This window comes from Canis lupus, chromosome X (assembly GCF_011100685.1).
Source record: "Canis lupus familiaris isolate Mischka breed German Shepherd chromosome X, alternate assembly UU_Cfam_GSD_1.0, whole genome shotgun sequence".
Classification (NCBI taxonomy): domain Eukaryota; kingdom Metazoa; phylum Chordata; class Mammalia; order Carnivora; family Canidae; genus Canis; species Canis lupus.
Genome location: NC_049260.1, coordinates 49,840,338 through 49,855,148, shown reverse-complemented (window position 1 = coordinate 49,855,148; position 14,811 = coordinate 49,840,338). Strand labels below are relative to the sequence as shown.

General features: G+C 38.6%; 1 pseudogene; it reads left to right on the top strand.

Moving 5' to 3' along the window:
* Positions 1 to 493: 493 nt before the first annotated feature.
* The window catches only part of LOC100855645, a 40,416-nt pseudogene continuing 26,098 nt past the window's right edge, over positions 494 to 14,811 (top strand).

Here is a 14,811-nt window from a genome sequence, read left to right as displayed (position 1 = left end):
CGAAGGCAAAAGAAACAAAAGCAAAAATGAACTATTGGGACTTCATCAAGATAAGAAGCTTTTGCACAGCAAAGGATACAGTCAACAAAACTAAAAGACAACCTACAGAATGGGAGAAGATATTTGCAAATGACGTATCAGATAAAGGGCTAGTTTTCAAGATCTTTAAAGAACTTATTAAACTTAACATCAAAGAAACAAACAATTCAATCGTGAAATTGGCAAAAGACATGAAGAGAAATCTCACAGAGGAAGACATAGACATGGCCAACATGCACATGAGAAAATGCTCTGCATCACTGTCCATCAGGGAAATACAAATCAAAACCACAATGAGATACCACCTCACACCCGTGAGAATGGGGACAATTAACAAGGCAGGAAACCACAAATGTTGGAGAGGATGCGGAGAAAAGGGAACCCTCTTACACTGTTGGTGGGAATGTGAACTGGTGCAGCCACTCTGGAAAACTGTGTGGAGGTTCCTCAAAGAGTTAAAAATAGACCTTCCCTACGACCCAGCAATTGCACTGCTGAAGACTTACCCCAAAGATTCAGATGCAATGAAACGCCGGGACACCTGCACCCCGATGTTTCTAGCAGCAATTTCCCAATAGCCAATATGTGGATGGAGTCTCAGTGTGCATAAGAGAATGGCGGATGCAGGGCAGCAGTCCAGGACAGGCATGGAACATACCAGCGTGTCTGTTACCATGATGAAGAGAAAGGCTCCAGACAAGAAGCTTAAAAGCAGGCCCACCTCCCAGCCTCAAAGGAACATTGTGGGCTGCAGAATTCAGCATGGATGGAAAGATGGAGATGAACCTCTAAGAGTGGAAGGGAACTGTTCTGGATCAGGTACTTGTAAATCCCTCTTTGTATCTTATCAAATATGATGGATTTGACTGTGTATATGGATTAGAACTTCACAGAGATGAAAGAATGTCATCACTTGAAGTCCTTCCTAATAGAGTTGCATCCTCTAGAATCAGTGATACTCACAGAAATTATGATTGGCAAAGCAGTGGAATATATTTTTGAGACAGAGTAAGGTTCCAAAAATGAATGGAGGGGGATTGTCTTAGCTCAGGCACCTGTCATGAACACATGGTTTTACATTACCTATGAGAAAGATCTTGTATTATAAAGATGGTAACCTAAGCATGCTTCTAGATTCCAATGATTCTCCTCCTGCAGAGAGGGAGCAGGAGAAGTAGTCGACAGCCTCGTAGGCAAACAGGTGGAATATGCCAAAGATGATGGCTCCAAGAGAAGTGGCATGGTCATTCATCAAGTAGAAGCAAAACCTTGTGTACTTCATCAAAATTGATGATGATTTCATATGTATGTCTATGATTTGGTTAAAAACATCTTAGAGATCATCTTGAAATTTGCCAAATATGTGATACTATTTGTAAAATCTGTAAACACAGAAGGTCTTGACTGCTTTCTAATTTGTAAGAACAGTCTTCTCCCTTTTTGCACAATTGTCAAAAAGAAAGAAAGAAAGAAAGAAAAGAAAGAAAGAAAGAAAGAAAGAAAGAAAGAAAGAAAGAAAGAAAGAAAGAAAAAGAAAGTTCCACCCTCTCAGATATTTTTGTATAAAACCTTTTGCCCTTCTCTCCAAACTTTTAACTACTTCTCCACAGGAGAATGATTGATTTGTCTAATAAGTGAGAAATGTAAAGTCTGATATCCAGTAGCCCTTATTTTCATCTTGGGTGGTGGTAATAGATTAAAGGTAGCTGAACACATCTTGCCTCATTCTTTTGGGCAGTTGAATTCTCTGTATTCATTAAAGTGTGAAGCTTCCTGAGATATGTGACTGTCTGGTTGTGTGTCTTTGCAACTTCAATTCTCTCCCCAGGTGACTTCAAAAGTCTAATTTGGAGAGGAGCAGGAATCCCATTTTGGTCTCCTTTCCAAGTTGAATTAAAGTAAGGCTAACATTTTGCCCCCTGTTTCTTTCATGTATGGTACAACTTGGTTCAAAATCAAGAGGGTAATTACTTTGCATTTTAATATATAAGCATAAGCTAAGAAACCTAGCAAAATTGATAGAAAGGCAAGCATTTGGAAATAAAACTCCAAATGGACAAATAAAAGTTGGCCATCAATGGCATTAGGGTCTCTGTTGTCTGCTGTAGCTCTGGCTGATGCCTGTAGACATGGAGTGGGTTTTAACAGATGCAGGCTGTATAAGCAAACTTTACCACAATTGGGCTTTGCCAGGCCAATGGAGGATTAAGCCAACCTCTCTTCTAGTCACAGGGTGAATGCTGGGTATAGCAAGCGTTGGCAGTTCTGTCTAGGAAAACAAAATGAAAAAGCAAAAATCTAGAATCAGACTAAGATACAGATTTATTTCTTATGTGAAGAGAGAGTCTAAAAAATTTTAGATTAGGCTTTAGATTTGATTCTTAGGGTACTTCCAAGCTCCAGATTATGAAGTGGGCAAGGCACTTGCTAGAAATAAGAATAGGTTTTACTTCTTTATGGGAACTGGTGGGCTCATTTTTTATGGTGTCTTAGCATTGATTAAACTTAGTGTTTGGTGATCAATACACTTATTGGTGTTTTAAGTGCTGGCATTGGTAGATAGAAATATAATAGATATTTGTTAGTTTTATGTTTTTAACTTTATACTGTTTCTTGGCTGGTCCTATGAAACTTCTGTGCAGAAAAGGTGAGCCCTACTGCAGCACAAAAATAGGTAGTGGGATGGGCCATATATGTTCCATTATTAAAGGCATTGGTGAAGGTTAAACTAAGCTTAGGAAAGCAAGTTTGAAAAATACACAAGGTTTTGGAGAGAAGCATTTGGCAAAAGCTAGTGCTTTCTCATTGGGTTTCTAATAGAAGCTCCATTAAGCATCAAAAAACAGGCCTTGGACTTCTGCAACTTTGGGGCTGAGACTCACAACATTACAATTAACCACTTGGGAAATATATTTCAAATTAGTTTAAGTTCACAGGTTATGGAGTCCCGACTACCAGCACAGACTGGGATCCTGCTGGGGGTGAAACCAAGAAAATATTCTCTTGTCTTCCATGTTTTCTCTGTCAGCTTTTATTCCTTTTGATACCACTAAGTCTTTGCTCAGATATTTGACTGATAACAGCAATGTGGATCTGTATTACCTAATGTACTTAGCCTACGGACATAAATTTGCTTGGGATATCTGTTCTAATAGCTGGGGATTAGTGCGCTTTCTAATTTTTCGGATGTGAGGCTGTTGTCCTGTGGACTAAAAAATGTATGAAATGCAGTTATGAGTTATATTAATTCAGCTCCTGAAGTTGTGAAGGAACTACATCCAATCAAGAGGAAAACAGTCCAGGCTGCAGCTGCTGAAGGAATCCCTGTCTATACAAACATCTTTGTGAGATCTATATGGCTAAAATGAGAAAAACAAGAAATTGGGAATGGCAGAATTTAATTTAATTTGGAGTATTCATTTCTCCCTTGGAGTCAAATGGTTTCATATAGTTCAAATTAAGGTATTTTTATTATGTTGTTGACATTGTATTATTTGATATTTAATGCTATTTTTGAGGCTCACTATGTAACCTTTGTAAGCTATAGCAAATAATGTGGCTTGACATAATTGTAAATTGGGGATAAAATAGTGAGTGAATTCTCAGCTTGGGATGTAATATAGCTTTGGAGTTAATTTATTTAATGTTCTATTCCTACTTCTTTCAAAGTCTTCTAGGGCCAAAAACAAAACTTACACAGATGGGAGCAAGACATTCATAAAATACTAATAGTCTCCCCCAAAGGGGGCAGCCAAGCCCTATTTGTTAACCACAGCCTTGGGTATTAACCACTGTAGCTTAAGAGAACAAAAATGCCCAAGGGTATGAAGGGATTTATCCTCTGCCTCTGCCTGTTTCTGATTCTAAAAAGAAAAAAAAAAAATGAAAGAAAAGGACTTGCTCACTGCTGGGGATTTACCCCAAAGATACAGATGCAGTGAAACGACGGGACACCTGCACCCCGATGTTTATAACAGCAATGTCCACAATAGCCAAACTGTGGAAGGAGCCTCAGTGTCTATCGAAAGATGAATGGATAAGGAAGATGTGGTATATGTATACAATGGAATATTATTCAGCCATTAGAAACGACAAATACCCACCATTTGCTTCGACGTGGATGGAACTGTAGGGTATTATGCTGAGTGAAATAAGTCAATCAGAGAAGGACAAACGTTATATGGTCTCATTCATTTGGGGTATATAAAAAATAGTGAAAGGGAATAAAGGGGAAAGGAGAAAAAATGAGTGGGAAATATCAGAAAGGGAGACAGAACATGAGAGACTCCTAACTCTGGGAAACAAACTAGGGGTGGTGGGAGGGCAGGTGGGCGGGGGTGAATGGGTGACGGGCACTGAGGGGGGCACTTGATGGGAGCACTGGGTGTTATTCTATATGTTGGCAAATTGAACACCAATAAAAAATAAATTTATTAAAAAACAAACAAACAAACAAAAAAAAGGATTTGCATCTATCAGAAATATTTGGAAGAAAATTTCTGTCCATCTCCACTTGCTATACTCACTCAGTTTTCCATATGAGAGGAAGAATTACAATGAAATTTTTTATAAGTTTATAGATAAGCAGCGTAGGCCCTTCTTGACTATTGAGTACATTTCTCATTGTAGGCATGGGAAAGACTGCAGTCTTTCATTACATGGCTGGGTAAACATCCACTCTGTAGACCCCTTTATCTCTCTGAGGTGGGGGAATCCCACAGTCTTTACTTGCAGTAGAAGTTCATGTTAGGCCCAGGTCCAACTCACATTCTCTAGTCCAGACCTATCATCAATAAAGCTGGTATCTATTTTTATTCTTTTAAAAATGATTTTTTAAATATAGAAGTTGTTTACTGGGGGAAAAAACCCCCACATCCTTCAGCTAAATTCAAACAGTAAAAAAAGGCTATACAGTAAAAAGTCTCCTTTCTTCCTTTCCATCCCTGACATCAATCCCCTAGTCTAATTTTCTGAAAGTAAACACTGTTACCAGTTACTATGTGTCCTTCCAGAGATAATAAAGTATTTACAAACATAATATGTGTGTGTATCAGTTTTTTAATACTAATTATGGCATGCTATACATGGTATTCTGAACTTTGTTTTTTCACTTGATATATTAAACCTGATATTTTAATCCCTCTCACTCATATGTATATATTGCAGTTGGTTCAGAATCTGGAAGGGGAGGAGGCATAACTAATTCAACTCTTTTTTTCCACATTTTAAATTTAAATTCTACTTAATTAACATATAGTGTAATATTGACTTTGGGAGTAGAATTTAGTGATTTATCACTTATATACAACAGCCAGTGCTCAACACAGGTGCCCTCCTTAATACCCATCACACATTTGGCCCAGCCCCGCCCATCTCCCCTCCATCAGCCCTCAGTTTGTTGTGAATAGTTAAGACTCTTATGGTTTACATCCCTCTCTTTTTTTTCTTACTATATGCTCATCTATTTTGTTTCTTAATTTCCACATATGAGTGAAATCATATGGTATTTGTCTTTCTCTGACTTATTTTGCTTAGCATAATATACTCTAGCTCCATCCATGTCATTGTAAATGGCAAGATTTCATTCTTTTTGGTGGTTGAGTGATATTCCATTACATATATACATACATATATACCACATCTACCACATACATACATTATATATGTACTCAATAGTGAAGAAGGGCCTAGGCTGCTTATCTATAAACTTAAAAAAAATTTCATTGTTATTCTTCCTCTCATATGGAAAACTGAATGAGCATAGCAAGTGGAGATGGACAGAAATTATATATATATATATATATATATATATATATATATATATATATATATCACATCTTTATCCATTCATCAGTCAATGGACATTTTGGCTTTTTCCATAATTTGGATATTGTTGATAATGCTGCAATAAATATTGGGTGCATGTGTCCCATTGAATCCATATTTTTTTAATCCTTTGGGTAAATATCTAGTAGTGCAATTGTTGAATCATAGGGTAGTTTTATTTTTAACTTTTTGGGGAACTTTCATACTGTCTTACAGAGTGGCTACACCAGTTTGCATTCCCAAAAATGCAAGAGGGTTTCTTTTCTCCACAAAAGAAACCTGTTGTTTCTTGCATTGTTAATTTTTGCCATTCTGACAGGTATGAGGTGATATCTCATCATAGTTTTGATTTGTAATTCCCTAATGATTAGTGATGTTGACCATCTTTTCATGTGTCGACCATCTGGATATCTTCTTTGGAAAAATGCCTATTCATATCTTCTTCCCATCTTTTAGTTGGATTATTTGTTTTTTGGGGGGTGCTGGGTTTTAGAACTTCTTTATATATTTTAGATAATAACCCTTTATCAGATATGTCATTTGTAATTATCTTGTCCCATTAAGTTGGTTGTCTTTTAATGTTGTTTCCTTCAGTGTGCTGAGCTTTTTATTTTGATATAGTCCCAGTAGTTTATTTTTATCATTGTTTCCCTTGCCTCAGAAGACATATCTAAAAAAATGTTGCTATGGCTGATGTCAAAGAAGCTCCTGCCTATGTTCTGCTAGGATTTTTATGGTTTTAGGTCTCACATTTAGGCATTTAATTCATTTTGAATTTATTTTTGGTATGGTGTAAGGAAGTGGTCCGGTTTCATTCTTCTGCATGTTGCTGTCCAGTTTTCCGAATACCATTTGTTAAAGAGATTTTCCTCATTTCATACTCTTTCCTGCTTGGTTGAAATCAATTGAGCATGTAACTATGGGTTCATTTCTGGATTTTCTATTCTGTTCCATTGATTGATTTGTCTGTGTTTGCACCATACTGTATTGATCACAACACTTTTGTAATATAACTTGAAGTCCAGAATTGTGATGTCTCCAGCTTTGCTTTTCTTTTTCTTTTTTTTTTTTTTTTGCTTTTTTTTTTTGCTTTTTTTTGCTTTTTTTTTTTTTTTTTTTTTTTTTGCTTTTCTTTTTCAAGTTTGCTTTGGCTATTTGGAGTGTTTTGTGGTTCCAAACAAATTGTAGGATTTATTGTTCTAGCTCTGTGAAAAATACTGACAGGGATTGCATTAAATATGTATTGCTTTGGGTATTATAGACATTTTAACAATATTTGTTGTTTTAATCCATGGGCATGGAATGTCATTCCATTTCTTTGTGTCAATCTCAATTTCTTTCATTAGTGCTTTATAGTTTCCAGGTACAGGACTTTCACCTTTTTGGTTAGGTTTATTTCTAGACGTCCTTATTATTTTGGGGACAGTTGCAACTGGTATTGCCTTTCTTTCTTTCTTTCTTTCTTTCTTTCTTTCTTTCTTTCTTTCTTTCTCTTTCTTTCTTTCTTTCTTTCTTTCTTTCTTTCTTCTTTCTTTCTTCTTTCTCGTTCTTTCTTTCTTCTTTCTTGTGTTTCACTATTGGTGTATAAAAATGCAACAGATTTCAGTAGACTCATTTTAAACAGATCTAAACAGTTACCAAGCATCATTGATTCATATAACTAAAATAATCCAGGGGTTGGAAGGGCTTCAGGCACAGTTTGATTAGGACTTAGGCTATGTCTGTGGATCTTTAGGAATTTCCTTTCTCTGTACATTAAGTTTAATTCTCATGTCACTTTTCCTCATGGTAGCAAAGTTAGAGTAGCAGTTCTAGGCTATAATAGTTCCATTCTAGAGGAAGAGAAAGAGCCTATGTCTTGTGATGAATTCTATGCTGGTATGGATCACATACCAGCATCCATCAAATAAGTCTAACAGATTGCATTGATTGGCTTAGCCATGGCATGTATTCCATCCCTGAAGCCTAGGATATATATGCCTAGAACCAAATGGATTCCCAGTGGAATCAAGGGCATGAGAAGTGAATAACAGTAACCAATCAAAAATGTGTAGTATTCCTTCTTTTTAAGATAGTATCCATGGACACCTTTCTTTTTTTGTTGTTGTAAATTTATTTTTTATTGGTGTTCAATTTGCCAACATATGGAATAGCACCCAGTGCTTATCTCTTCAAGTGCCCACCTCAGTGCCCGTCACCAGGGTGTGCCCCTGGAGACCCAGAATCGAGTCCCATGTCAGGCTCCCTGCATGGAGCCTGCTTCTCCTTCTGCCTGTGTCTCTGCCTCTCTCTCTTTCTCTGTGTCTCTCTCATGAATAAATAAAATCTTAAAAAAAATAAATCTCAGGTCAAATTCCTAGGTTTTCAGTATTATTTGAAAGTATCTAGGCAAATTGGCGGAACAGGTGACTTGGGGACCCTACTCCTCCGCCATATTGCCCTGCCCCCTCCTCATGGTCTTTTAATTGTTTTTCTCTTTTTTCCTCAGTTTCTTTCCTTGCCATCACCTTGTCTTCTATGTCAGTCACTCTTTCTTCTACCTCATTAACCCTTGTCGTTAAGACCTCTAGTTTGGATTGCATCTCATTAAATTGATTTATAATTTCAGCCTGATTAGATCTAAATTCTGCAGTCATGAAGTCTCTTGAATTCTTTATGCTTTTTTTCTAGAGCCACCAGTAGCTTTATAATTGTGCTTCTGAATTGGCTTTCTGACATCGAATTTTTTTTTAATTTTTATTTATTTATGATGGTCACACAGAGAGAGAGGCAGAGACACAGGCAGAGGGAGAAGCAGGCTCCATGCACTGGGAGCCCGATATGGGATTCGATCCTGGGTCTCCAGGATCGTGCCCTGGGCCAAAGGCAGGCGCCAAACTGCTGCGCCACCCAGGGATCCCTGACATCGAATTTTAATCCAAATTCTCTAACTCTGTGGCAGAGAGTACTGTTTCTGATTCTTTCTTTTGTGCTGATTTCTTCTTTCTATTCATTTTGCTCAGTGCAGAGTGGTTGTATTAGTGGGCTGATTAAAGAACCATGACATAAGCAAATTTCACCCTAGGTGATTCTGCCAAGGTCACAGACCAGAAATTGAAAACAAAGATCAGAATGAAATAAAACAAAAGGACCATTAAAATGAAAAAATTTAAAACAAAGTAGTAAAAAATAAGTGGCCAAGAATCCCAAAGAAAAAGAGAAAAAAAAAAGGAAAAAAAGGAGAAGGAAAAAAAAGGGGGGGACTGGTTGATCATGGTGATGACAAAGTTGTAGTGGAGGAAGAATGTAGTCTACCTGAGGGGTTTAGAGGGTGATCCTCTTGCTTTTGAGTATATTAATTTCTCTATGTTAGAAGAGTCTCAGTCCCAAATTTATATAAACAAGAAATACTTGTAGAAGGCCCCAACATTGACCAACAAAACATAAATGAGATAAAAGACAGGGGCAGAATTGCAATTAGGAATCTCATAGAATGAACCAGCATGGTATACCACTTGGTTCTGGGTGCATGCTGATCATGTTCTAGAAGATATTAACTTCCACCATTGTAGAACAAAATGATCCAGAGAAAACAAAAAACACAAACCAAAACAAAAACATATCTTGTATATCTTCCAAAATTAAGTTGAGTATGTTGATGGGAATCTAGAAGTGGAAAATATATCTAGGACCTGTAATTGTAGAAATATGAAAGTCAAAAAGGAAGAATCTTAAAAATGAAGAGGTGGTAAAATATTCTAGTTAAGGTGGGGAAAAATTGGAAATTTACAGTCTGACATAAAAATGAGTTGTACTGGAAAAAGGAAGAAAAACATAGGAGGTGTAACCTCTGGTTCTATATACTGTAAATCCCTTGACTTCCCCTGGAACTTTCCAGTTCTGCTTGGTCAAGAATTTACTCTTCCCCTGTTCTTCCAGCTGGTTTTCTGGGGCAGGGACTGCTGTGCTAATTCTCAGGTGTGTGCACCTGTGGGAGCTGTTCTGCCCCCTGATGGGTGCTGGGCTTAGTGGGAGCAGTTTACCCCATGAGGCTTTTTTCCCTGGCACATGGTGACACCAGGAGGAGCAACAACACTGGGGGCAGCCAGGTCTCCAGCCTTGGAGTTAGCTCCTCGCAGTAACTAACACAGTCTCCGAGTCTGCACTGGCCTAGATGCTCCCGGGGAGGCGGGGGCGGGGGGGGGGGGGGGAGTGCTGATCTACACAGCTTGGGGGCGCCCAGCAGCAAGAGAGTCCTGGCTGTCCTGTGCCCTCCCCGCCTCTGCCTGTCCCATGGGAGTGCAGGATCATAGGCTGTGTCAGCCAGGCGCCCTGGGATCCAGGGCCTGTGCTGCTGGATTTGTGTTCCCAGGGCCATGGCTCCGGAGAGCAGCAGGGTGTACACCCCTCTGTTTGGAGCCCCTGCCTGACTGACTGGCTTCTCCAAGATGCCCTGCTGGGTGCCTGCTCCAGCCCCTTACCGAGATTGGCCCACAGTCTGTGGCTCGTCCCCCCCCCCCCCCCCCCCCCCCCCCCCCCCCCCCCCCCCCCCCCGCACAATTCCTCTATTAGTGACTTCGGGAAAGTGGAGGTTCCACTGCCCCTCCTGCAATTCTGCCTGAGTTCCCTGCTAAGCGCCTTTCCGTCCAGGAAGAATCTGGTGTGGATTTTTTTAAAGTTCCTGCTTCTCAGGGACTGGGCTTTCCTGTCCTGGAGGCTTTCATCACCTGGCTTTAGCCTGGCTTCTTGTGGTGCCGCCCTCCTTGATTCTTTTTTATATTTTTCCGCCTTCCTACCTTGTTCGAAGTGAAAACCATTCTCTCTGTAGCGTTCCAGCTGTTCTCTCTTTAAATCTCAGGTCGAATTAGTAGGTTTTTAGGATGGTTTGGAAGTAATCTAGGTAAGTTGGTGGGGCCAGGTGAGTTGAGGACTCCTACTCCTCCGCCATCTTACCCTAGCTTCCCCCTGAAATCCATTTCTTTCAATGATCATTCTGACTATAAATGGACTAAGTGCTCCAATCAAAAGACATAGGTTTCAGAATGGTAAAACAAAACAAAACACCTCACCCCAGGTCACCCCCAAATCAAGTTCCATGTATTTTCTGCCTACAAGAAGCTCATTTTAGAGCTAAATACAGCTGCAGATTGAAAGTGACAGGATGGACAACAATTTAACATGAGAATGGATGTCTCAAGAAAGTCAGAATACCCATATTTATATCTGACAAACTAGATTTGAAAACAAAACTATAGTGATATATATTCAAGGGCATTTTTATACTAAATTTATTTTTTATTGGTGTTCAATTTACCAACATACAGAATAACACCCAATGCTCATTCCGTCAAGTGCCCCCCTCAGTGCCCGTCACCCATTCATCCCCACTGCCCGCCCTCCTCCCCTTCTACCACCCCTAGTTCTTTTCCCAGAGTTAGGAGTCTTCATGTTCTGTCTCCCTTTCTGATATTTCCCACACATTTCTTCTCCCTTCCCTTATATTCCCTTTCACTATTATGTATATTCCCCAAATGAATGAGAACATATAATATTTGTCCTTCTCCAATTGACTTATTTCACTCAGCATAATACCTTCCAGTTCCATCCACGTTGAAGCAAATGGTGGGTATTTGTCGTTTCTAATGGCTGAGTAATATTCCATTGTATACATAAACCACATCTTCTTTATCCATTCATCTTTCGATGGACACTGAGGCTCCTTCCACAGTTTGGCTATTGCGGACATTGCTGCTAGAAACATCGGGGTGCAGGTGTCCTGACGTTTCATTGCATCTGAATCTTTGGGGTAAATCCCCAACAGTGCAATTGCTCGGTCGTAGGGCAGGTCTATTTTTAACTCTTTGAGGAACCTCCACACAGTTTTCCAGAGTGGCTGCACCAGTTCACATTCCCACCAACAGTGCAAGAGGGTTCCCCTTTCTCCACATCCTCTCCAACATTTGTGGTTTCCTGCCTTGTTAATTGTCCCCATTCTCACTGGTGTGAGGTGGTATCTCATTGTGGTTTTGATTGGAATTTCCCTGGTGGCCAGTGATGCAGAGCATTTTCTCATGTGCATGTTGGCCATGTCTATGTCTTCCTCTGTGAGATTTCTCTTCATGTCTTTTGCCCATTTCATGATTGGATTGTTTGTTTCTTTGGTGTTGATTTTAATAAGTTCTTTAAAGATCTTGGAAACTAGCCCTTTATCTGATATGTCATTTGCAAATATCTTCTCCCATTCTGTAGGTTGTCTTTTAGTTTTGTTGACTGCTTCTTTTGCTGTGCAAAAGCTTCTAATTCTGATGAAGTCCCAATAGTTCATTTTTGCTTTTGTTTCTTTTGCCTTCGTGGGTGTATCTTGCAAGAAGTTACTGTTGCCTGTGTTCTCCTCTAGGATTTTGATGGAATGTTGTCTCACATTTAGATCTTTCATCCATTTTGAGTGTATCTTTGTGTATGGTGCAAGAGAGTGGTCCAGTTTCATTCTTCTGCATGTGGATGTCCAATTTTCCCAGCACCATTTATTGAAGAGACTGTCTTTCTTCCAATGGATAGTCTTTCCTCCTTTATCGAATATTAGTTGACCGTAAAGTTGAGGGTCCACTTCTGGGTTCTCTATTCTGTTCCATTGATCTATGTGTCTGTTTTTGTGCCAGTACCCCACTGTCTTGATGACCACAGCTTTGTAGTACAAGCCGGAATCTCCATTGTGATGCCCCCAGATATGGTTTTCTTTTTTAAAATTCCTCTGGCTATTCCGGGTCTTTTCTGATTCCACACAAATCTTAAAATAATTTGTTCTAACTCTCTGAAGAAAGTCCATGGTATTTTGATAGGGATTGCATTAAACGTGTAAATTGCCCTGGGTAACATTGACATTTTCACAGTATTAATTCTGCCAATCCATGAATGAGCATGGAATATTTTTCCATCTCTTTGTGTCTTCCTCAATTTCTTTCAGAAGTGTTCTATAGTTTTTAGGGTATAGATCCTTTACCTCTTTGGTCAGGTTTATTCCTAGGTATCTTATGCTTTTGGGTGCAATTGTAAATGGGATTGACTCCTTAATTTCTCTTTCTTCAGTCTCATTGTTAGTGTATAGAAATGCCATTGATTTCTGGGCATTGATTTTGTATCCTGCCACGTTACCAAATTGCTGTATGAGTTCTAGCAATCTTGGGGTGGAGGCTTTTGGGTTTTCTATGTAGAGTATGATGTCATCGGCGAAGAGGGAGAGTTTGACTCCTTCTTTGCCAATTTAAATGCCTTTAATGTCTTTTTGTTTTCTGATTGCTGAGGCTAGGACTTCTAGTACTGTGTTGAATAGCAGTGGTGAGAGTGGCCATCCCTGTCTTGTTCCTGATCTTAGGGGAAAGACTCCCAGTGCTTCACCATTGAGAATGATATTTGCTGTGGGCTTTTCCTAGATGGCTTTTAAGATGTTGAGGAATGTTCCCTCTATCCCTACACTCTGAAGAGTTTTGATCAGGAATGGATGCTGTATTTTGTCAAATGCTTTCTCTGCATCTAATGAGAGGATCATATGGTTCTTGGTTTTTCTCTTGCTGATTTGATGAATCACATTGATTGTTTTACGAGTGTTGAACCAGCCTTGTGTTATATTCAAGGGCATTAAATCATAATTAAGGGGTCTATCCACTAAAGAAGATCTAGCAATTGTGAATATTTATTCCCCAAAATTGGGAGCACCTAAATATATAAATCAATTAACAATAAACATAAAGAAACTCATTGATAATAATACAAAAACAATAGGGAAATTAAATCGCTTGTTTAAAGCAATGGAAAGATCATCAAAGCAGAGAAACAACAAGGAAAAAATGGCATTGAATGACACACTAGACCACCTGGACTTTATTTTCCAGAAACCATATATTCAAAACATTTTATCCTAAAGCTGGAGAATGCACATTCTTTTCAAGTGCATTTGGCATATTCTCCAGAATAGATCACATACCGGGTCACTAATCAGGCTTCCATCAGTAAAAAAATATTAAGATCATACCGTGCATGTTTTCAGACTATAATGCTATGAAACTTGAAGTAAACCACAAGAAAAAATTTGGAAAGACCACAAATCATGAAGGGTAAAGAACACCCCACTAAGGAATGAATGGGCTAACCAGGTAATTAAATAAGAAATAAATAAATGAAAGGAAATGAAAACAAAAACATGATAGTCCCACATTTTTGTGGCGCAGCAAAGGCAGTCACAAGGGAAAGTACATTGCAATATAGGCCCACCTCAAGAAGGAAGAAAGGCTCAAATACACAAAATAACCTTATATCTAAAGGAGTGAGAAAAAGATTAGCATGTAAAGCCCAAAGCCAGTAGAATAAGGGAAATGAAAAGATTACAGCAGAAATAAATGATATTATAAACAACAACAAAAACCAATTAGAATGGGTTAATGAAACTAATACCTGCTTCTTCAAAAGAATTAATAATATTAATAAACCCATGACCAGACTTGTTAAAAAGAGAAAGAAAGGACTCAGGTACACAAATCATGAATGGAAGAGGAGATATCACAACAAAAACCACAGAAATACAAACAATTATATGAGATACTATGAAAAACTATGTGCCAACAAAAGGGGCAAACTAAAGAAATGCACAAATTCCTAGAAATCTACAAACTACCAAAACAGGAAAAAATAGAAAATAACCAACAAATTGAATCAATGGTCAAAAATATCCCAACTAACAAAACTCCAGGGCCAGGTAGATTTTCAGGGGATTTTAAAGTAGTGTAAATACTGATTCCCCTCACACTGTTCCAATCATAGAAATGGAAGGAAAACTTCCAAACTCATTCTATGAGCCAATGTTACCCTTGATTCCAAAACGAGACAAAGATTCCTCTAAAAAGAAGAATTATAAGCCAATATCCCTGATGAATGTAGATGCAAAAATTCTCAATAAAATACTAGCAAGTAGAA